Source organism: Caretta caretta, chromosome 7 (genome assembly GCF_965140235.1).
Source record: "Caretta caretta isolate rCarCar2 chromosome 7, rCarCar1.hap1, whole genome shotgun sequence".
NCBI lineage: Eukaryota > Metazoa > Chordata > Testudines > Cheloniidae > Caretta > Caretta caretta.
Window position 1 is genome coordinate 83,245,982 of NC_134212.1, and position 23,814 is coordinate 83,269,795.

The 23,814-nt window shown below is 45.8% G+C and overlaps 1 protein-coding gene and 1 long non-coding RNA gene across 4 annotated transcripts in view; one reads left to right on the forward strand and one right to left on the reverse strand.

Moving 5' to 3' along the window:
* Positions 1-236: 236 nt before the first annotated feature.
* Positions 237-23,699, reverse strand: LOC142072802 (uncharacterized). Its single transcript, XR_012669374.1, has 3 exons — positions 23,466-23,699; positions 5,115-5,190; positions 237-383 (listed from the first exon to the last, which is right to left on the reverse strand). It is a non-coding gene; the product is annotated as an uncharacterized LOC142072802 (long non-coding RNA).
* The window catches only part of MACROH2A2 (macroH2A.2 histone), a 35,587-nt gene continuing 34,252 nt past the window's right edge, over positions 22,480-23,814 (forward strand). Inside the window, exon 1 of one of the 3 annotated variants that reach the window (XR_007357681.2) lies at positions 22,480-22,714. The gene's annotated coding sequence lies outside the window, so the exon portion shown is untranslated. The remainder of the gene's footprint in view (positions 22,715-23,814) is intronic. The other 2 variants (XR_007357680.2, XM_048858120.2) reach the window with 2 other exon arrangements.

The window sequence follows — 23,814 nt, forward strand, 5'->3', positions numbered from 1 at the left end:
CAGATCCTACATTCCTATGTCCAGAGGACAACTCCCAACTCTGTTATATCTAGGGTGGAGTTTAACAAACCACACCTGCCCTAATGAATCAGCAGGACTTGATTAGTATCTCTCGGTGGGGTTCCAATACCTGGATGGCTCCACAGAAGATGTATACCACCCTTTTACAGGACCATTTTAATTTCAACTTCATTAAGAACAAATAGGTAAAATAAAGACCAATTACTTACCTTACAGTAACGGTGTTTTTTTGAGAGATATGTTATCCACATGAATTCCACTCTTGGTGCACATGCTCCCCATGCATGCAAGATCAGGTTCTTTTGGCCAGCAGTGTCCGTTGGGCCACACTTGTGCCCTAACTGTCCTCCTGTCCCCCATATCTGAGGATATAAAGAGCAAAAGGGGCCGAACTGTCCCTCAGTTTCTTTATCAATACAGAACCCCAGCAGGGTAGAACTCTGTAGTCACAGAGAAGGAGGGTGGATCATGGAATCTGTGTGAGCAACACATCTCACAGAACCACAGTTACTGCAGGGTACGTGACCATTCTCTTTTCTTCAAATGATTGTCCACATGGATTCCACTCTACTGTGCAGTTGCCTATTTGCTTGGAGGCAGGTACAAGGAGCCCTACTTAAACAAGGACTGCAGGACAGCCCTACCAAAATAGGCACCCAGTCTGGAAGTCTCCATTAAAGACTAGTGTCTTGGCAAGCGCCACATAACTGCCCTACAAATTTCAGGTATAGCGACATTCCTTAAATGGGCCGCAGGGGCCGAGGTCTAGTGGAATGAATCTAGGTGAATCTAACCTGACTAACTCATAACATGTCCTTACACAATTGGAGACCCACTTAGATAACCTCTGTGAAGATATGGCTTGCCCCTTAACTCTGTCAGCAAAGGCCACAAATAGCCTGGGCATGTTCTTGAATGACTGTTTCCGGTTGATGTAAAAAGAAGGTAACTTTTTCAGTTCAGCTTCCCAAAGGATTGAGTGAGGCTTGGGAAAGAAAACCAGGAGGTGAATGCTTTGGTTTATACAGAATTCTAATACAACCTTGGGCACAAACTTGGGGTGAGGTCTGAGAGTGACCCTATCCTTATGAAACACTGTTTAAGGGGGACCTGCCATGAGGGCCTAAATCTCCCCTATCCTTCAAGTTGATGTAAAGGATATCAAAAAGGCAGTCTTCCCTGATCGGTGGTATGGAGAAGGTAGTATAGGGTACAGGTGGCTAAGGGCTCAAAGAGGCAGGATCCATTGATATTGATATTGTATGGAGTTTCCAAAGGGAAGGGGCTCCTGAACCAAAGGAAGACCCAAGAATAAGGCCCTAAAGAAATCTTGCCACTCTAGAGTGGGAAAAAACAGTACGGGCTTGCACAGATAACAGTGCTAGATTGACCCTTATGGAGTCGATTGAAAGCCTAAATTCTTTCAGGGTGAGCAAATAATCCAAAAAATTATTAAAAATTGCTAAAATTGGTGATGATGACAAGTGTAAGAGATATATAGAACAGATATGCCTTAAAATTATTAATAACTACTGATTCCTTCTGGCCCTCAAAATAAGAAAAGCTATCCACTTCTGTTTATCCCAAAATAAGATACACCTAGGAAGTAAAGACAATAAGAAAACATTCACATCATGTGAGACACTTTGTCTAAGGACCAGAGGTGCCAACTTTGTGATTTGCCACGGGGGTGTGTGACCCGCCCTGCTCCACCCTTTCCCCCAAGCCCTCACCCCTGCTCTGCCCTGTTCTACTCCCTCCCCCGAGCACACCCCTCTCCCAGCACCTCCTGCATGCTGTTGAACAGCTGATTGTGGCAGGCGGGAGGTGCTGGGAAGGAGGAGGAGGAGCTGCTTTGCGGGGCCCCTGGGGGAGGGAGGAAGAGGGAGAAGCTGATGCGCAGGGCTGCAGGTAGGTACTGAGCACCCACTATTTTTTTTCCATGGGTACTCCATCCCCGGAGCATCCACAGAGTCGATGTGCTAAGCACCCACAAATCAGCCATGGCCCATCACTTTTTACTGTTCATAAGGGCAAGCAATGGGGGAAGAAGGGGTGGAGAGGAACGAGTGGGGTCTTGGGGGGAAGAGGAGATGCAAAGGCAGTGGCATGGAGAGAAGAGGCAGCGCAAAGGCGGGGGCTTGGGGAGAAGAGGCAGTGCAGGGCGGGGGAGGCATGGTTCAGGCACCAGTGACCCCTCCAATTTTGGGGAGCTTCTGCCGCTCCTGATGGGTGGACAAACTGCAAGTTAAGCAAACTTGAAATGACTGGCTTAAAATTGAAGGTTAAATTGGGCAAACTACGTGCTACCCCAAGAAATAAGTCACATGTTTTCACCCCCAAATTATTAACTATACATTGTTTTTTGTGTAAATCAAATATACCAAGTGGATAGCTTTTCTTCTTTCACCCCAAATGAGAAGCTGCCATTTCTTTGCCTTGTGAGTCAGCTCTACATCCTTCTATATATGGATAATGTCTCTTGTTCTATTGTAAGTCCCAAATAATGTGAAATGTTTATGTACAGTACAATCAAAAAATGTATGATGTATGTCTGCCAAATTTAAAAAATATAAGGGAGTTTGCTGGTTTTCATTGTAAATAACTGTTGCGCTCTGGAAATAATAGGAATTGTCGAGCGCAAGAAAAAAGGAATGTAGAAAGATATAAACCAGTATATAACTTTGGAATAAGTGAAAATGCGTAAATTGTTAGTAGCGTTAATAATGAAATGCAATCCTTGAAATGACTCAAGCATAAAAAGCCTCCGATAAGAAAAAGAAATTGGTTATACACCATCGCCATCTACTGGACACGAATGGAAGCAGCAGAGAAACTGAGCTGAAATCTGAGCACTCACTTGACAAGTGTCTTATAGAAATCAGAGAGTGGTCCCCTGCAATAAGCCCTGAGATAAAACTGAGATAACCACGTGCAACTTGAGAGCTGACTGAATTCAGCAACCAGCTGCAGAATCCTAAGTGTGACCATCACCAGGACTATCCATGTGGAAAGGACTCTCCCCCAACCCAGGGTTAAGAGGATAAGATGTGGTGAGATTTCTTTTAAATATTTTATTTCACTTTCTATTCTTTAATACAAGTAACTATAGGTTACCTTGCTAAGTCTACACCTTCCAGTGAGACATTACATAGCCATATTTTAGATTTTAACTCCTTTATAAATCCAAGCAAATTGACCTAACAGAGCTTGAAAACAACAACTTTAAGCAATTGGCTTTGAAATTCTCAATTTGTCTCTTTTGGACCAATCCATTCAAACAATAGTAACCACACTCTTAAAAGTGCCTTAAAGACACGTGCATCCTTGGAAATGTGATAGATGTGTTAGGTACTAAAAAACTGATGATCATAAGTAAATGTCATACAAAATCTTGGTAATTTGCATGGTTCTTTAGTATAACTACTAAGTCTCAACTCCATTCTGTGATAATTGCTTTGCAGTACATACCTAGAACATTGGTTGTGTCTATACTGGAGTGGTGAACTGTTGATTATATACTAATGTGGTTCTGGGTGAATTAATAAATTGTTGGTTGGTTAAGAATAAGAAAGTATCCTGATCTGAGATATACTGTTCAAGATAAAAGCTGACCTGAAAAGAACCCAGAGTTAGAATTAGAAAGCAATGCTCCCTGAACTCAGTAAAAAGGGATTATCCTATTAGATTCAACAAACTCTTATTCAATTGGCAAACCTAGTTTGTTAGATTTCAGTTTTAAAATCTAACTGGCACCTCAGCAAATGCATAAAAATTGACCCCCTTTCATGCTTATATTAGGGAGAAGTCTGGTGCTAAGATGCCCAAATAGGAAACCTCTTCAATTTAGCCTTTTAAGTCAGTCCGCCAGAAGATTTCTTGCTTTAGAACGGAATGTCTGAACCTCAGCTGAATAGCTTTGTTTGGTGTACATCATCCAGGCTGTTACATGTAACAAAGCTTGGTCTGGGTGTTGAATCGGACCATTTTTCTGTCAAACTATGTCAGGCAGGGCCAGTAGGGTGATAGGGGGGCCGAGTGATCTATCAGATTTGAATACCAGAACTGTCTGGCTCATGCTGGGGCTATCATAATTACCAGTCCTACATCTTGTCTCAGTTTCCTCAGTATCATGGGAATTGGCGGAAAGACATACATCAGTCCTGGTGTCCAGGGAAGGAAGAAGACATCTGTCAGGGAGTCTGGGTAGAAACCCTCTGGAGCAACATGTCCAGCGCTTCTTGTTCTGGCTTCTGACAGGTCTATTTCTGGGAATTCCTACTTGCAAAAGACTGGGTAGGACCAGGTCTTTGACAGACCATTTTGTGATTGTCTGAGAACTGCTTGCTGAGTTGTTCTGCCACTGAAGGCAGGGGGAATCTCTCTGGACACCAGCTGAAATTGGAGCCAGGAGCTGGGGCAAACAGGAGAAACTTCTGCAGGATTCTGAGTCACTCTGGGTAAACACCCTGGGGAGACATGACCTGGACCAGTCTGAGTTAGTTGTACCTGCCCTCCGCCTCCCAGCTCCGTCCTGGCCCTTAGCCCCCTGCACCAGACTCTGGTAGCCTAAGACCTAGGCAGGCCCTAAGTCTCTATGCCCCAGACGTATAATCTCCCCTTCTTCTCTCTGTCCCCCACAGCCTCATCCCCCGCTTTCTGCCCCTTTTAGTCAGTGACATTCTGGTACCTTCAGATTTAGGACTACACCAAGTGCTCCTTTCTGCCCCTGTCAGAAGAGGTCAGCACCAATGTAGTGGCAGGCAAATGGGGCCTTTGAATAAATGTAGCTTGGGGTGGAATCATGACTCACTGGGGCACTAATAGAGAGAGACTGACCAGAGGGCTGAGACCTGGCTACAGCCTTCCTCTCTGTATGAGAAGAAGGCTTGCTTGGTCTCCCAAGGAGGAACAGCTTCATGTGGGCTTTCCTTGCTCTCCAACTGTACTTGGAGAAAGAATGACATGCCCTCTTTTCTCAGCTTACATGTTGCTAGAGTCAGCATCCTGGGACTGATATATGAAAATGATGTTGTTGAACCTATAAAGGGATGAGAGGTGCATTCTAACTACGTGAAATAAAGGTTACTTACGTGTAACTATCAGAGGGGTAGCCGTGTTAGTCTGGAATGCCCCTCTGCTATGTACATCGGCCAAACTGGAAAGTCCCTACATAAAAGGATAAATGGACACAAATCAGATATTAGGAATGGCAATATACAAAAACCTGTAGGAGAACACTTCAATCTCCCTGGAAACACAATAGCAGATTCATCCTGCAGCAAAAAAACTTCAGGACCAGACTTCAAAGAGAAACTGCTGAGCTTCAGTTCATTTGCAAAGTTGACACCATCAGCTCAGGATTCAACAAAGACTGTGAATGGCTAGCCAACTACAAAAGCAGTTTCTCCTCCCTTGGTGTTCACACCTCAACTGCTAAAAGAGGGCCTCATCCTCCTTGGTTGAACTAACCTCGTTATCCCTAGCCTGATTCTTGCTTGCATATTTATACCTGCCTCTGGAAATTTCCATTACATGCATCCGACGAAGTGGGTATTCAGCCACGAAAGCCTATGCTCCAATACGTCTGTTAGTCTATAACAGGCGTCGGCAACCTATGGCAAGCGAGCTAAAGACGGCACGCGAGCCGATTTTTAATGGCACGCTGCTGCCTGCTGGGTCCCAGCCGCCAGTCCCACTCAGCCTGCTGCTGAACGCAGGCCGGCAGTGGGCTGAGCGGGGCCGGTGGCCAGGACCCTGGCAGGCAGCAGCATGCCATTAAAAATCCTGCCTGCCCCGGCCCGCTCTTCTCTGCTCCACCCCAACCCCCACCACGGGGGGCAGGGTGAAGAAGCTTGGTCCTGCCAGGTGCTACTGCAGGGCAGGCAAGCTCCCCCCTCCCCCTGCCGTGTTGGGTTCCTGCCCCTCCTCCTCTCCCTGACTGCTGCCAATCAGCTGATGGCCCTTGAGGGGGAGGGGGAGGGGAAGAAGCAGAGCCACAGCAGGCTCGCCCGGGAGGAGACGGAGAAGAGGTGGGGACGGGGACGGAATCAGGGCATATCCCCTCCAGCACCCTGCCATGATCCGCTCTGGGCAGGGGGCTTGGAGCACCCCCACAACCCTAGCCCACACCCCCAGCCCTCTGCCCTGACCCCTACACACCCTCACACACACCTAGCCCTCTGCCCTGACCCCTACACCTCCCACACACCCCAGCCCCCTGCCCTGCCCCCTGCACCCCCCTCACATGCCCCCAGCCCTGACTCTTGCACCCTCCTCACACACCCCCAGCCCCCCATGCCCCAATTTTTGCACCCCCCACATTCCCACCCCCACCTTAAGCACCAAACGGGAGCTCCTGCACCCCTCCCCCCATTCCCACCAGCACCCCTCGCACCAAATGGGAGCTGCCCTGGTAAGCACTCCACACCCAAACCTCCTGCCCCAACACTGAGACCCCCTCCCTCATTCTAGCTCCTGGCCAGACCCTACACCCCAACCCCCAGCCTGCTCCTTCACTCCCAGCCCTGTGCTCAGTGCACTCCTACCCTCAGCTCAGTGCAGAGAGGAAGAGAATGGGCTAGAACCAGAGAGAAGGTAAGTACCCACTCTATGTGGGCAGAGCCAGGATCCCAGACCGGCAGCAGGCTGAGCGGGGCCGGCAGCCGGAACCCTGCCTGGCAGGAGCCAACGGACAGAACCCCAGACCAGCAGCGGGCTGAGTGGCAGCGGGCTGAGCCGCCCAGCCCACTGCTGGTCTGGGGTCCCGGCCGCCGGACCCGCTCAGCCCGCTGCTGGTCTGGGGTTCTGGCTGCCGGCCCCTTGCCAGCCAGGGTCCTGGCCGCAGGCCCCACTCAGCCTGCTGCCGGTGAACGGAACCCCAGGCTGGCAGTGGGCTGAGCAGGCTGGCAGCATAAGATCAGCATTTTAATTTAATTTTAAATGAAGCTTCTTAAACATTTTGAAAACCTTGTTTACTTTACATACGACAATAGTTAAGTTATATAATATACAGACTTATAGAGAGACACCTTCTAAAAATGTTAAAATGCATTACTGGCACGCAAAACCTTAAATTAAAGCGAATAAGTGAAGACTTGGCACACCACTTCTGAAAGGGTGCCGACCCCTGATCTATAAGGTGCCACAGGACTCTTTGCCGCTTTTACTTGCAACTGAGGTTCTTCAAGATGGACTGAGCACGTTTAATCTCTTGGGATATGTGCTGACTGGCGCAGCTGAACGGTGGAACCGCTGTAAGCAATGCCTGTTAATAGCCTTAGTACTTAAGTGCCGCTTCCTGTCCCTCCCCTCAGCGTTCCAGCACATTCAGAGCGTGTGACAGTGGTTACTGCCTCAGTTCCTTCCACCACTAATGCGGAGCCTGACTTAATTTGAACTCTGCAGAAGAGGGGAAGGCAGGCTGGGAGCATGAATATGCAGAGTCCATCTCGAAGTAACCTTCTTCTTCTTCGAGTGCCCTCTGCATATTCCCACTCTTGCGACAGTTTGGTCAACCATATACTGACATGGTACCCTAATTAAACAGATACTGGAACAGCCCTGCCAAACTGTGCATTAGACCTAGTAGTTGCGTCTAATGCATAATCTTTAGTAAAAGTATGTATCCAGGGCCGTCGTTAGGCATACACGGCTGCGTCGGGCATCCGAAAATTTGGGGCACCACCCTCGCTGGCTGTGGTGTGAACTCCTCTCCTCTCAGACCCCTCCCCGCACTGGGCCCACAGGCTTCTCCCCAACACGACGCCCTGGCCCCTCCCCTCCGCCCACTCACTCCTCAGGCAGCTGGAGAAGGCCCCCGGCTTGGGCGGGGCCTCACGGGGCCAGGAATGAAAGTTTGCATGTGAGTGAGCAGGGGGAGCCAGGCAAGGCTGGGAACAGAGCTGGGGGATACCCAGAGGCTGGGAAGAGAGAGGGGGAGCCAAGCTTGGGGAGGCAGAGCCAGGCACGGGACTTTGTGGGGTGGGGAGGTGGAGAAGGAACTGGGCTGGGGTTGGCTGTGGGGAGCCAGGCTGGGAAGGGAAAAGAGCAGGGGGATTCTTTGTCTGGCTTAGTGAGCGAGCAGCGAAAGCACTAGGGCCTCCTTGGGAGCAAGCTGGTGGCCCCGGGGGGGAGCAGCTGTTCCGAGCAGCCCCACACTGTACCTTCACCTCTCCCCTCTTCTGCCCATGTGCCCTGCCCCGCCGGCAAGTCCCTGCAATCTCTCTCCTAGTCTCCTTTTCTCTTTGCCTCCCTCTTCTCTGAAGGTTAAGCCCAGATGCCAAGGATCCCCTTTGGACCGTCACCTTTTCCTCTCCTCCCTTCCCCAGCCGGGATCAGCAGCAGATGGGGCTGGGAGGAGGGAGAGGCGCACACACAACCTGGCTGGGGAGGAGGGAAAGTTAAAGGAAAATAAAAGAAGGTGGCCTTTGCTTTTCCTGCCCATTCACAATATTCTGGTGTCAACAGGAGGAAACTGACACTAAAACAAAAGGAGGAGGGGGATGTACCTGGAGCAGAAAAGCAGCAATCAGGGCTGGAGAATGCAAGGGAGGGAGCAACCTCTTAGCTGGGGAGGAAGAAGAACTCGCACTTGACAAGGCTGGAGTAGCTGAAAACTTTTATTTAGGGAAAAGGGACATGATTTTTTTTTTCTTGTGGATCCAAGTTACTCCAGGGCTGTCTCTCAAGCTGGTAGCATTTTGAACGAGGGAGAGTTGTAAACAGTGCAGAGTTGAATGGGATTTTAAAGGTCCCTTCAAGAATGCAGCACCTTCTTCCTCACCCATGGGAAAGACCTTTAAAAACTGCCTTAAATAATCCAAAACAAGAGCCACGGTTCAAATGAGACTTGGCTGGTTGTGGCTCCAGCCGCACTGTTGAAACAGCGGGCTGAGTTATACGCAGTACAATCCCACTGAGCCATGTGTGGCAACCAGGAATGTAAATCAGGGCAGAAAAAAAGACTGGTGCCTGAATATAATTCCTTTTCTTATTAAACTGAACATCCCAAGCACCTCTTTACTTTTCTGGATTAGAGGGAAATGCTCTATTTTAGGGAGAATAAAAGGCCATTTGGGAGTTGATGGCCCAGAGCGGTGGCAGGCAAGGGCCTGGATGAGGGTGGGACTCAGCAATTGGTATCAGCTATTTCCTTTTTGTCATTCAAATGGATTTTGGGTCATAGCTGACATCCCAGCCATCATATAAAATGCTTCTCTGTGGCCTTTTGAAGTGCACACAGAGGTATCTTACCGCCAAGTCTCTATCCTAGCAGGGGAGGGCTGCAGGGTGATCTCCTACCTCCATGCAGCCAGTGGCCTATGTTTGCCACTGCCATGCTGGAGCCTCCACATTTATTTATTGACAAAATTTGCAGAATTTTAAAATATTGTGCATAGAATTTAATCTTTTGGTGCTGAATTCCCTCAGAAATATGGGGTGCTGGGAAGTCGGAGCTGTGAGAGGGGTGCTGGGCAATAGAGGGGGTCTGCAGGTGGGAGATCGCTGGGTATAGGGATGGATGGTGGAATCTCTGGGTGAGGAGCCACTGGGCATAAAGGGGGTGGGGGTAGTGGGTGGTGTGGCGGGGCATGCTGGCAGTGCAGGGCTGGGGTTGGAGGTGCAGGTGGGAGGTAAGTGTAGGGGTTAGGGGTGAAGGCGGCACAATTAAACTGTTTTTAATAAAGTGCATGTGGCAAGTTTTCCATTACTGTAAGCTTATGTTTGTGTTGCTAAGAGCAAGAAGGGCATAGGGCACCAGTTTAATAATACTGCGTAAGGCCCCATAAATCCTAAGGATGGCCCTGTATGTATCGAGCTCCATGTGGTTGTTTTAGATTTCAGTTAATGGAACATGTCTAAAGCATGCTGCTGAAGACACAGACTGTCCTGGTAGAATGTGTTTTAATGCAGGAGGATTGTTTCAAACATTCTTATATCTCTCTCCTATGCACTGTCTGACCCATCTCAGATAAAGTCTGAGTAGAAACACCTTTTCCTTTACAATTATCTGCATAGGAAACAAATAGTTTGTGAGGTCTTGAATATTTCAGATCTATCTAAGTAATAAGATGTTGTGTTTAGATGTTGCTTGTAATTATTAGAATTGGGAGCACTGGCTGTTGGGAGTCTGAAAGGACAGGAAACAGGAAGGAGGAGGAGGAGTTGAAGAAGCTGAGGGAGAGCTACTGAGGGTGCAGCAGCAGCTTGGAAAAGAGGTTTCCACTTTAAAAAATAAAGTCCTGTTGAAGTTTGTTAGTACCTTGCCTGGCTACTACAACATATTGGCGACGACGATGGATCTTCTGCCTCTGAACCCACCTGCACCCTTTCTACAAAGCCCAGGCGAGCCTCCAATTGCTTTTACTGCCTGGATCCATATGTTTGAGACTTATCTGCTTGCAATCAGTGCTACAGAGATTTCTGAAGTAAGAAAGTGTGCTCTGCTAATCCACTGATTGGAGCAGAAGGGCAGAGTATATTTTACACTTTTGCCCTTGTAGACGATAAATATGAGACTGCACTCACTGCATTAAAGAACTTTTTTGTACCAAAAGTGAATGTAGTAGTTAATCGCTACAGGTTTTGCCAGTGTGAGCAGAAACCAGGGGAGACTATAATGCAGTATATTGCTTCCCTGAGGAGTCTGATTGTAACTTGTGACTTTGGGAATATGGGAGATGAGATGATTAGAGACCAGCTCATTGAGAAAACAACCATGCTTCATGTAAGAGAACGTTTACTTCTAGAACCACAACTTACACTAGAAAAAGCAATAACCATTGCTAACCAGATTGAGTCAGCTACAGCTGAAGCAAATAATGAACATGGATACAGGAGGCACAGTCCAGGCTGTAAGTCCTTTGCAGAAAAGTTCACTATCACTGCAGACAAACAATTACAAGACAAAAAACTAATGGAAAACCACCAAATCAGCAAATTCAAAATACAGTAAAAGCATGCTTTCGCTGTGGATCCCCACAACACCTTGCAAGCTACACAGGATGTCCAGCAAAAGTAGCTCAGTGCAATCATTGCAAAAAGATTGGGCATTTTGCTAAAGTATATCGCAGCAGCCAGTTCAATCAACATGTGCATGCAGTTACAATACCAGATGTTACTGTGCTCAGCGTGGACAAAATCACTACTGCACATATTCCAGAACAAATAAAGTGCATGGTAAATGTTTCCGCCATACCCTCAGGCAAATCACACTCTATTCAGCTAATGTTGGACACTGGCTCAGCAGTATCTATACTACCTGATTCCATCTATTTACGTTACTTTAAAGATGTGCCTCTTACTGAACCCAAGCTTTACCTGGTGTGCTATTTGCAAAATCATATTCCAGTAAGTGGCTGCCTGCCAGCAATAGTTACTTTTGGTGATTGCTATGTAACTGTAGAGTTCTACGTTGTCCACAAAGGCACCCCTATCCTTGGCAGAGATTTATTGGATGCTTTAAATCTCAGGGTAATTAATGGACGAATTGATCTTCCTCAGCAAAGCACTCTTGCGGTACACACACCAGTTTCAGCTGGGACCTAACACCAGGTTGAGGAGAAACTCGGCTGTGCTTATGGGTTTCTGCATAAAGTTAAAATGCGGAATAATGTGATGCCTGTACGACAGAAATTATAGCGCTTACCATTTTCAGTCAGGGAAGTTGTTTCAGAGGAACTTAGAAAACTTGTTCAAGAGGACATTATTGAAGAGATTGACTCCTTGGAATGGGTTTCACCTATAGTAGTGACACAGAAGAAGGGCGGAGGCATTTGCCTTTGTGTGGACTTAAGGGAGCCAAATAAAGCTATTGTGATTGATAGCCATCCTCTTCCTTACATAGGAGAAGTATTTGCAGAACTCCGTGGAGCAAAGATGTTTTCTACTCTTGATTTGCAGAGCACATACCACCAGGTTATGTTGTATGAAGATAGCAGAGACCTCACAGCATTTATTACACATGAGGAACTATTCCATTTTAAACGTGTTCCATACGGTCTCGCATCAGCCCCAAGTGCCTTCCAAAAAATGTCATTGATTTTGAAGAATCAACATGGAGTTCAGTGCTATTTGGATGATATTATCGTGTTTGGAAATACTTCAGAGGAGCATGACAATAACCTGCAGTCTGTACTAAACTGCATCAGGAAAGCAGGCCTCATGCTCAATAGGTCCAAATGCAAATTTATACAAACTGAACTCTCCTTTCTGGGGCATACAATTTCACAGGCTGGACTAAAACCTGATCCGGCTCATATCCTGGCAATTTCAAATGTTCTTCCTCCAACAGATTTGCAAACCTTACGTTCCTTCTTGGGTCTTACCTCCTGGTATGCAAAATTCATTCCCAATTATGCTTCTGTCATTGAACCGTTACGACAATTACTATGGGGAAGTTCAACCTTAGCGTGGACAATGGATACATAAGCTAGTTTCGAAATGGTGAAAGACTTGATTGTACATAGTCCAGTACTTGCATTGCCCACAATTATAACTACTGATGCTTCTGATTATGGACTTGGGGCTGTCCTCACACAACTTCATGAGGACTACACAGAGAGGACTGTTGCATTTGCTTCAAGGACACTAAGCAATGCTAAGAGAAAATATTCTACAGTCGAAAAAGAAGCACTTGCTTGTGTCTGGGCTACTGAAAAATGGAGAACTTACCTGTGGGGCCGCACGTTCAAGTTGCGCACAGACCACAGCCCTTTGATGACGTTGCTCACCACAAAAGGACTGGGAAGAGCATGATATCGTATTGCTAGATGGTCTGTAAGACTACTCTCTTTCAACTATGAACTGGAATATAAGCCTGGAAACCAAAATGTGGTAGCTGATTGCCTTTCTCGCCTACCTTTGCCTTCACCAGATGGTCCACTGGAGGATGAGGATGTAGTAGTTGTACTTATTACACGCACTCTTACTGCAGTTACAAGAGAACAATTTCAAGCTGCTTGTTCAGCATGTCCAATTCAACAAAAACTATGGGAATTTCTGACAAAGAGATGGCCCAGTAACCCTAAAAACCTTGACCCAGTTTTGCTGCCTGATTTTAGAGTTCAGGATGAACTTTCTTTGCTCGACGGCTGTGTGCTACGAGGTAAACACCGGCTACTTGTGCCAGAAGAATTACAGTCAAAAACTCATACATCTGGCACACGATACTCATCAAGGAATTGTCAGAACCAAACAATGACTACGGGATCTGTATTGGTGGCCAGGGATGGACTCTCACACTGAAGCACTCATAAAATCCTGTGTCACTTGCCAAATGCATGATAAGACAGCAGTGACATGTACCCCTCCATTACAGCCTGTTCCTCTTCCTGAATCTGCATGGGAAAAAGTGGCGATTGACATTGTAGGACCCTTTGATACTGCTCCAATTGACTGTCATTATGCCATCACCTTAATAGACTATTTCAGTAAATGGTCTGAGGTAGCTTTTACATCGCAAATCTCTTCTGCTACAGTAATTAAGTTCCTCTCTTCAGTTTTTAGCAGGGAAGGTAATCCCAAAGAACTGGTTTCAGATAATGGTAGTCAATTTACTTTCCTGGAGTTTGAAACTTTTCTAGCAGAGAGGAACATTTTACACAGAAGGTCATCCCTATACTACCCTCAAGCCAATGGGGAAACCGAACGGTTTAACAGAAGTTTGAAAGAGAGTCTGCAAATGGCTAACCTGGAAGGGCAATTGTGGATAACCTTCACTACTGATCTCTTGCAAGCATACCAGGCTACACGACATGCCACAACGCAAAGATCACCTGCAGAGTTACTGCATGGGAAACAGATGAATAGTAAACTGATCATTGCTGGATTGTTAAAGGCACGACCTGAGGTCCCAGCAGAGGATGATGTGAGAAAACCAGTTGAACAGAACCAAGTGAAGTATAAGACTTTCACAGAAGCAGCGGAGTGCTAAGGAACCGAAGTTTCAGTGTGGTTCTTTTGTTAGAATACGAAAACTTGGAATTTTACGCAAAGGGGACCATAAATTCACAGCTCTTCTTAAAATCATAGAGAAGAACGGACCGTACGCCTATTGACTTTCTGATGGGTGGGTATGGAATGCTTCTTACCTTGCACCTGCCTATGCACCAAGAGGAGATTATGCCAACACCCAGTCTGCATTGGATGACTTCACTGTAGTATCAACACAATAAGACATTGCACTGGAACCGGGGCTTGAGAGACGGCCTGTCAGACCCAGACAACCACCTGTCTGGACTAGTGACTATGTTATGTAGTATCTATAGTGTTTTTAGTGTAATAATTCTGTCAACAGTATAGTGCCTTGTTTCCTATTTGTTCCTGTGGTTAGAACAACATTTATTGTAATTGGGAGAGTTTCTTAAGAGAGGAGGGAATGTGGTGTTTAGATGTTGCTTGTAATTATTAGAATTGGGAGCACTGGCTGTTGGGAGTCTGAAAGAACAGGAAGGAGGGGGGAGGAGTTGAAGAGGCTGGGGGAGAGCTACTGAGGGTGCAAGCAGCAGCTTGGAAAAGAGGTTTCCACTTTAAAAAATAAAGTCCTGTTGAAGTTTGTTAGTACCTTGCCTGGCTACAACAACATAAGATAAAACTATTTTCATATACGAACAATGTAACTTTGATTCACTCTTGAGTATGAAGTTTTGGAAAGAATACCGGAAGGTTACATTGGTACATTGATTAACATGAAAATCAAAAATTACTTTAGGTAAAAACTAAGGGTGCAGTGAGAGCACTATTTTGTCTGTATAAAAGACTATAAAGTGAGGGTTTGCCAGTAAAGCATACAGTTTGCTAATCCTTCTAGCTGATGTAATTGCTATAATAAAAGCTGTTTTAACAGAAAGATGAAATAAAGAGCTAGTTAATAAAAGTTTGAATGGCAGAGACATGAGTTGTGTTAATACTACATTAATACCCATACAGAAACTGGGTCCCTTATGGACAAGTAATGGTTTAACAGACCTCTTAAAAACCTTTCTACAATATAATGAGAGGAAAAAAGATCTCCCCTTTGAATAGGGTTTGCTGAGTCAGGAGCTGACTCAGTGCCTTGTCACTCAAATTCCTACCAGTATATGTTAATTGGGACCTGATTGAAAGACAGGCAGTGGGCAGAAGTTGCCTATTAACTGAGTGGAGATACAACTGAGGGGATAACTGAGTGGAAGTAACCCCCCAGCAGCTGGTACTATATAAGCAGACAGGAAGGAAGTGCTAGAGAGGAGAGTAGGGAGCCTGAAGGAAGAGAAGCATTGACATGACTGGTGGCTGCTACTACTGTACCCTTCCCCAGAAACATGTGGGGGAAGCTGGATACTGACAGTAAATAATAGCTGTAGCCTACTGAAGTGATATAATAAAGTATGATGGTTAAGAACACCTGGAGTTTTGGTGGTCATTTACAGAGGCTGGAAAAGACTCTCATGGGACCCCATGACCTCCTGCACAGGACTATGAAAGACTCCATTGTAGCTGTATGGGCTGTAAGGAATCAGAAAGAATCTCTTATTCTTTAGAAACAGCAAGTACTCTAAAAAAACACTTGCATAGGAGTGGATACTGGATCAAAACCCTTATCTGATACCCACAGTAGAAATTGCCTCCATATTTAATCAGTATTTTCTAGTAGATTGTTTTCTAGAATTAATCAATACATGCTGCATTTCAAGAGAAAGAGTTCTCAAAATCTGAGAGTCCTACCACTCATGCCATAAGGTGCAGTGAATGAGAGTCTGGATGGTACACTCGTTCCCCTTGTTATGATAGTAGATCTGGTGATAGAAGTAAGCACTTGTGTGATGTTATATGATTAAAATATGAACGTGTAGATCATTATTGCTACCACTGTTATATAATCACAAAAAATCTTGTACAAAGTGTGTCAAGTAAGGTGTCACTGCAAAAGTTATGGTTTGCTGAATATGATTATCCTATTTGTAGGCATGTATTGTTTTTTATTTGAAGTTCTGAAGATTGCTATGTACCTGTATTTCAAATTTGTTTGCTCCTGTGGTATCACCCCCAGGGTAATTTGCATTCAGTCTGACCAGCACATTGTGAAGGGACTGTTCAAGCTGAATGGCTTATTAAAGAACACTTAACTCACAATGGACCATAGAAGAGGCTTATCCACACCTGATGGACTTTCCTGTGGACCTCCTAACTAGAGTAGGGGAGGATGCAAAAGTGGCTTAAATCCACCTTAGCACCCACTCTCCTGGGCTGCGAGTTCTGTGTGCTATGCCTCTTAGGTACGTCTATACCGAAGCTGGAAGCGTACTTCCCAGCTCAGAGACAGACACACACTAGGTCTGCTTCAGCTAGTGCACTAAAAACAGCAGTGTAGCTGGGGGAAGCACAGGCAGTGGCTTGGGCTAGCAGCCTGAGTATGTACCCAATGGGTGAGGGCTGGTTTGTACTCAGGCACCTAGCCTGAGCCACTGCCAGTGCTATCCCCAGCTACTCTTCTATGTTTATAGTGCTAGCACAAGAAGAGATAACACATCTGTCTACCTGAGCTGGGAAGCATACTCACAGCGACAGTGTAGATGTACCCTGAGAGGAGCGGCACAATCTTACTCTATGCATCTTGAAATGCTCTGGGGAGCACCTTTGACTTTGTGATAGGTTGGTTTTAATCTGTCCTCAATTCAAACTTGATATAAAGCAGTATTAATATCAAGAATGAATTATCAGAATTATATAAACCCATTATCTTTAAAAACAAACAGACCCTGTAAACACTGTGGGCAGGTGAGGGCATTGCACTGATGTAGTTATACTGATGTAGCTGCACCAGTGCAAACCCCTCATATAAACACACCATGCCAGTGTAAACCATGACTTGCAGTGGTGCCGCTGACCTAAGCATAGGTAAGGCTTCAACTGGCTTCACGTTGACATTCCGACCAACACCAAAACTCGCAAAATGAGACAAAGCGCAGATAGTCCTTGGAGGGGGTGAAAAAGGTAAAAAGACGCAGAAGTGGACTGGGAAACAACTCTTATGGGCACATACCTTCAAGAAACATTTTCAGTTATGGAATTTGTACAGAAAAAGAGGATCCTAAATTGTTTGTTAACATGAAAATTACAGTGATGAATGACTTTGATAAAAGCATGTGAAGCAGACTAGGACGGCCCTCTGCAAAAACATTTGGGGATGCTGGTAAATTAATAAGCTAGGAAAATCAAAAACATGAAAAGTGTAACAGTGCTACAAGCTGGGTCAGAGGGGAGAGGGATAACAAACAGAGGTGTGTCTCTTATATGTTTAGTGCAAAAAGAATCAGGGAAGAAAAAGATTCAAATTTAAACTGATAAAAGGAAATACCTTTTTTGCATAATCTATGGAATTCATTGCCACAATATATTATTGTAGCCAACATCTTAGTAGGGTTCAAAAGATTAGATATGTACATGAATAATACTAAAAACAACAAAAAAATGAACAATTTTTGGAAAAGATATAACCACTCATGCTTCAGGGCTCTTTAACCACTGGGTGTTAGAAACACAGGAAAGTCAAATACTCACCAGCAACTACACACCACACCACAGAAACACTAACCCAGGAACCAATCCCTGTAGCAAACCTCATTGCCTACTCTGCCACCATATCTACTCTAGCAACATCATCAGAGGACCCAACCACATCAGCCACGCCATCAGGGGCTCATGTTTACTAATGTTATATATGTCATCATGTGCCAGCAATGCCCCTCTGCCAGCAATGCCCCTCTGCCATGTACATTGGCCAAACTAGACAGTCTCTATGTAAAAGAATAAATGGACATAAATCGGACATCAGGAATGGTAACATACAAAAGCCAGTAGGAGAACACTTCAATCTTCCTAGACATTCTATAACAGATTTAAAAGTAGCAATACTTGAACAAAAAAACTTCACAAACAGACTTCAAAGAGAAACAGCAGAACTAAAATTCATTTGCAAATTTCAAACCATTAATTTGGGCTCGAATAGGGACTGGGAGTGGCTGGCTCACTACAAAAGCAGCTTTGCCTCTCCTAGAATTGACACCTCCTCATCAATTAGTGGGAGTGGACTACACTCACCCTATTCGAATTGGCCGTCAACGCTGGTTCTCCACTTGTGAGGTAACTCCCTTCTCTTCATGTGTCAGTATATAATGCCTGCATCTGTAATTTTTACTCCATGCATCTAAAGAAGTGTTTTTTTACCCACGAAAGGTTATGCTCAGATAAATGTGTTAGTCTTTAAGGTGCCACCAGACTCCTTGTTGTTTTTGTGGATACAGACTAACACGGCTACCCTCTGATACTGGACAGGAAAGTTATGGAATTACTGCCTACTGCAGGGTTTCTTACAACTTTCTCTGAACTATCTGGTATTAGCCACTGAACTAGATGGACCACTGGTCTAATCCAAATCCAGTATGGGATTTCCTATATTCCTATAACCAGCTGGGGGAAAGAATATATTCTCTAGAAACATAAGGCTTTGGTTTCTTTACTGCAGCTAGCCCTCCTGAACCTGACTAGATATTTTACACAAACCATTTATTTTGTTTTAATCTGAACATGCTATTGCTAATAAATTCTATTTTTAAGTAGACCATTTGAGTCTTAGATTGCTTTGAGATAAGGTCACTGCACTCAGGAGAGGCAGAAGCAACCTATAAGTGTGTGGGGGGAGGAGGTGCAGTTGCCCAAACAGTGGCCCCACCCCGTCCCATGCCCCTCTTCCCCGCCCCTTGCTTGCTCCTCTCCAACCCCTCCCCCAGTCACTCACTATTACAACCTCTAAAAAGTGGGAGGGCCATGGCTCCCAGTCTCCCCTGTTCTGGTGCCCCTGACTGCAGTATGTGTTGTTAGGACCACTTATGAGAGGCAGTTGGGAAGAAAACAGTCCCTAGTCTTGACCAGTCAGTTGACTCAACCTTCACCAAGAAATGAACCCAATATCAGATGCAGATAGTAGGAACCAGGGAAAGCCAGCTGACCACGAGGAATAGGAGGATGGAAGACAAGACTCCTCTGAATTCCTGATCTTGATCAGAGCCAGGGAACAAAATTAGTATTTTGGCCTCAACAGAAAACTAAAACTGGGCCTCATCCAAAAGCTGGCAGTCTGTGCTCAGGAAAGTCCTGGGAAAAGGAGTGGTGTTACAAGTCAGAACTTAAGTCCATTAGCATACTTTTGTTGGGTATATTGATAACACAGCACTTACCTACATTACGTTTGGATCTAGATAGTTCACGTGTACTGATAGAGATTTGATTATACTGAAATATACCAAAACCAAATGTGCATACAAAGTATGGTACAGATGTGCTACCCCTTCTGCCTTCCCTTTATAATTTCTATTGTTGCCATAAATTAAAGAAAAAAAAAGATTAAAACTTCAGGTCAGATCTCCAAGGTAGTCTGATTTTTAGGCTGGCCATATCTGAGTATTCTTTTTTGGGTGAGCTATATTTCATTTGCCTCTTTTATTCTTTACCTTATAAGGTCAAGCATAAAGTTCACCTATCCTTTTGGTTGAGAAAGGCTATAACACAACTCCCTCAGGACAGTGTTAACAGTACCCTTGGAACAGCTGAACGGTGTCATTCAAGTCATGTACCGTGCTCCCTCCCCCGTAAAGGAGAAAAATACCATTGAGGATCTGGGCCTAAGCCCCTAACTCCCATTTATTTCAATGGGAGTTAGGGGCTTAAATACCATTGAGGATCTGGATCTAAGTCACCAAATTCAAATCCCAACTTGCATTTCCTGCATAACTGGGCACCAAGCTACCATAAATCCACTGTGATGGTCAAAATTGTAGTTTAATTGAAAAGTCTTCAACAACATTTTAAAGTCTACAAAAAATTGTACTGGGTTTTAAAAGGAAAAACACACCTCATAATAATGAAGTAATTTTAATACTGTTAATAAGACTCTGAAGTTATGAAATAGTCATGACAATTTCTATTCACCAGTAAGTGTGCCATATACAAACACTGAGACTCCAATAGCTTAGGAGCTAGGCAATCAGCAATTCATAAACCCCCTTCAATAGATATGTTATTTATTTTACAAAGAAACAAATCTATTTTGTACTAGGAAGTCAACTGGCAGATGGTCTTTGTAGAAACAAACAGGACTGACTCCATTTGTGTGAATAATTTTCTATTATCCAAAATTTGTAAATTTTAATCTTAAAAGATTGCTAAACAGTAATACCATCTTTCCCTAAGACAGAGATAACTGACAAGGAACATTTGTTTGGGTGGAGAGCCAAATGTTGTGTTTTGTCTGCCTCTCTTCCTGGTACTATAGCCGTTGTGTCACGAAAACCCTGGATGCTTGATAACACTCTGCATAATAGCAAATGTGAAAATATACGCCAAGACTCCAGGATCATTGCCTAGAGCAATCCATCACCAAATAATACTAATAAGCCATCAAATGTCATTTTTCCTATTGCTGCTGTATAATGAAATGCAGTTTGCTTTTAACTCAGTTGTTTATCCACTAATAACTTTTCTAGTCACTCTATTCTATTCATGTTTTTATACCACACTCATCACTGTAGTATCTGAATGCCTTCCAGAAATGCATTCAGGGATGTAACAGTTGTAACTTTGTTAATGCACATTTAAGGATGAGAATGTGTTCTACCTACAAAAATCTAAACTTACTACAGTGTGGTACGGTAGTTGATAATTTAAACACTAAAAAGGCAAGAAATTCTCAATTAAGATTTCTACACCTAGGACAAGTTCAAGAATACCAGGAACACACTGTAAAGTTCTTCAATTTCATACCCTCCCCAGATTCCTATACTATGCTAGGGCCTGCATTATCCCTTTTCATAAAAAGGAAAGAACCAGGCTTCTCAGAGAGGTTGCCAGCTCTTCTCAAAAGACACTTGTAAATATTATACTATTTTATTCCAGGTTTCTGCTGTAACATTTGTTAGCTGATACCAGAGGAGCTTGGAAACTGCTTCTAGATACGTAACATTCATAAATGCCTAACAAACTGTAACTCTGCTATCCCCAATTCACACACAGGAGATTATAAATCTTTGGGTGAAATTCTGCCCCTACTGAAGTTAATGGGAGTGTTATCATTTACTTCAATAGGATCATAATTTCACCATTACTTCTTATATGATGCTTTATATATTCACACTGCTGTTCAAACATTAAGCAATCGACAATTTCTCAAACTCAATAAAACCTGTCCTGTGCTCTTGTTCTCATGAAGGTGTCCATGACAGAACAAGTAGTTTCTTGAGTTGAGAAAAGTATTCATTTTCCACAAACCTTTAACTCAAAAATAGTTTGTTCAATTATCCCCAATTATGCTCCTTTAAATCTTATACATGGAAATACTACTGGTGACTCCATCTTCATGCAAAGACAAACACTAATAACTATAACTGCAATCCAGCATGATTTTTGTTTTATATAATCCATTTGAATGGCATTTTATGATAGCATACACTGCATCTATAGTTTGTACATAATCCAGAATACAAAAATATGTATATAAATGAAATAAGGTGGAGAAAATTTATTGATACAAATAAAATGGCTCAGCCTAATTACAGAAGTTTCTGGTGCTACATAAGAGCCCTAGATTTTTCTGTTCCAGTCTCCCCCTCTTTTTGCATTGTTACTACATAGCACCTGCCTGCTGTTAATCTAGAGCCGTTAGGAAACATTTTCAAATGTGGTTATATTTTCTTGTCTCAAAATAGTATTTTATAACCCGTCTTGTTTATTTACAAAAGGTGTGTATTGTATTATGGTTAAACAATGCTGCCAACTCTTGTGAGTGCACCACAGGTCTCACAATATTTGTTGCTTTTTGAAAGCTCCAACTCCTCAATTGGCGTGACTGAACAGCTCCGCTTTCATTTTGAAAAAAGGCAAGCCTGTAGCTTTGGTGGTTATGGCAACAAGCTTGAAAATACTAAATCCTAAACACTTCCAACACCATAGGACAAATAAAAAGAACCCCAACGATTTATTTTTAAAAACCATCATGATTTTAAAGCCAATTTTGTGATATTTGAACATTTAGGGTTGACAATACCGCATACTGACCTCATGCAATGCCCAAAATACTCTACTAGCTGGATGATCACTCTACCCCACATTTTGGGATGAGTGGCTCCATTAATGCCAATTGGGGCACCAAACCTATCCCTGGATCTGGGTGCTATGAACCAGCCCTGGATATGATTTAACGTCGAACCAAAGATGTCATTTAAAGGACCCCTAAACCTCACAATGGCGCCAACTATCGCTGCCTACCCCCTTGCCAGGCCAGACTGTTCCTGCACTCAGGAAAGCCGCTTTTACTGATGCGCTGACCCCCGGCACCCCCGCAGCCAAGGCCGGGGAGCCCTTTCATCATCAGCGGGTCGGTTTTGGAAGGCAGGAGCCAGCGGGCCTGGCCAGGGAGAGGGGAGAGGCAGCGCGCTGTGTGAGGGCGGCAGGGGCTGTTGCAGGCAAGCTGCAGTGACTCCTCCTAGAGGCGGTATGTGGAGAAGAAGGAGCCCCCCCTCCGTCCCCCTCCAGAGCTGCCGCCGCCATTGAAACATACAATACAAGAGAAAGCTAGCGGCAGGCGAGAGCAGCCCAGGGGAGTCAGCGGCAGCAGGAGCTTCCCGAGGCGGGGAAGGCGGCGGCGACCTCCGGGCAGGTGAGGAGAGAGGCCCGGCGGGTGCGGAGCATTGCGGGGGGTGGGGCATGGCGAGGAGAGCGAACGACCGGGCGCTCCGTCTACCCAGGCTCGCCATCCGCGGCTGAGGCAGGGCGGCTGCCCCAACGCGCTAGCCCGGGGGGGAAGGAATCCTCCGAGCCCCGGGGGCAGGCCGGCGCGGGGGCCGGCACCAGCCGGGGGCCGACCCGAGGGAAAGGCCTGGCCGGGGGCACGGAGGGCCGAGGCGGGTCCCAGCTGTGGGAGGTCTGGGCGCAGGGTGGTGACCGGACCCCGGGGACGCGGAGCCGGCGTTCTGCAGGCTGCGCTGTGCGGCGCCAGGAGCGGTTCCCAGCGGCGCGGTCCGGAGGGGGTGTGCTCTCTCGCTCCCTCCCTATGTGACTCTCCCCGGGGGAGTGGGGCGAGGCGAGGGCACTCCCCCTCCGCTTCCCTTTCCGGGACACCCTTTCGGTCAGAGCCCGGTTAATGGCAGCCTCCATCGAGCTAAGCTTACAGCCCCCCTCCCAGCGGTGCTTTGGGGGCGGGGCTGGCAGCCGACCGGCACCGGAGACTCGATCTTTGGGGGTTTGCGCGGGAAGATTCCTTCCCTCCGGCGGGCGCGCGCCCTTTTCCAGCTCCCTCTCCTCTGGAGCGCGCCCCAGTGGGTCGCTTGTTGAGCCCCGAGCCGTTCGGAGCGCGCCTCATACCCAGGGCCCCCTTATGCCCTAGTCGGCGCGCGACTTTCACCACCCACGTCAGAGAAGATGTCCTTCGCCTGTCCGAGGCGCTAGCACTCCGGTCAATCGCTTCACACCCCCCTAGTTCTCCTGCGGTGCGCGCCGGTGCTTTAATCTCAGGCTCGGCCAATGAGCGCGCGCACCATGCGTTGGGGGGGCGGGTCTGTTGTCTGGCGAAGAGCGCAGGCAGCCGAGTCGCGCGGGAGGTGCCGGGGAAGGGGCCTTGGCAGTTTGCATTTGAAAAAAAAGGCGGGTTCAGATTTGACAAAAGGCTGCTGTTGGACTGGAAGCCCGGCCCCTTAAAGAGACAAGCGTCGCAGAGGCTACCGCGGGGAAAACAAAACAATCTCAGCCGACCGCTGCGGC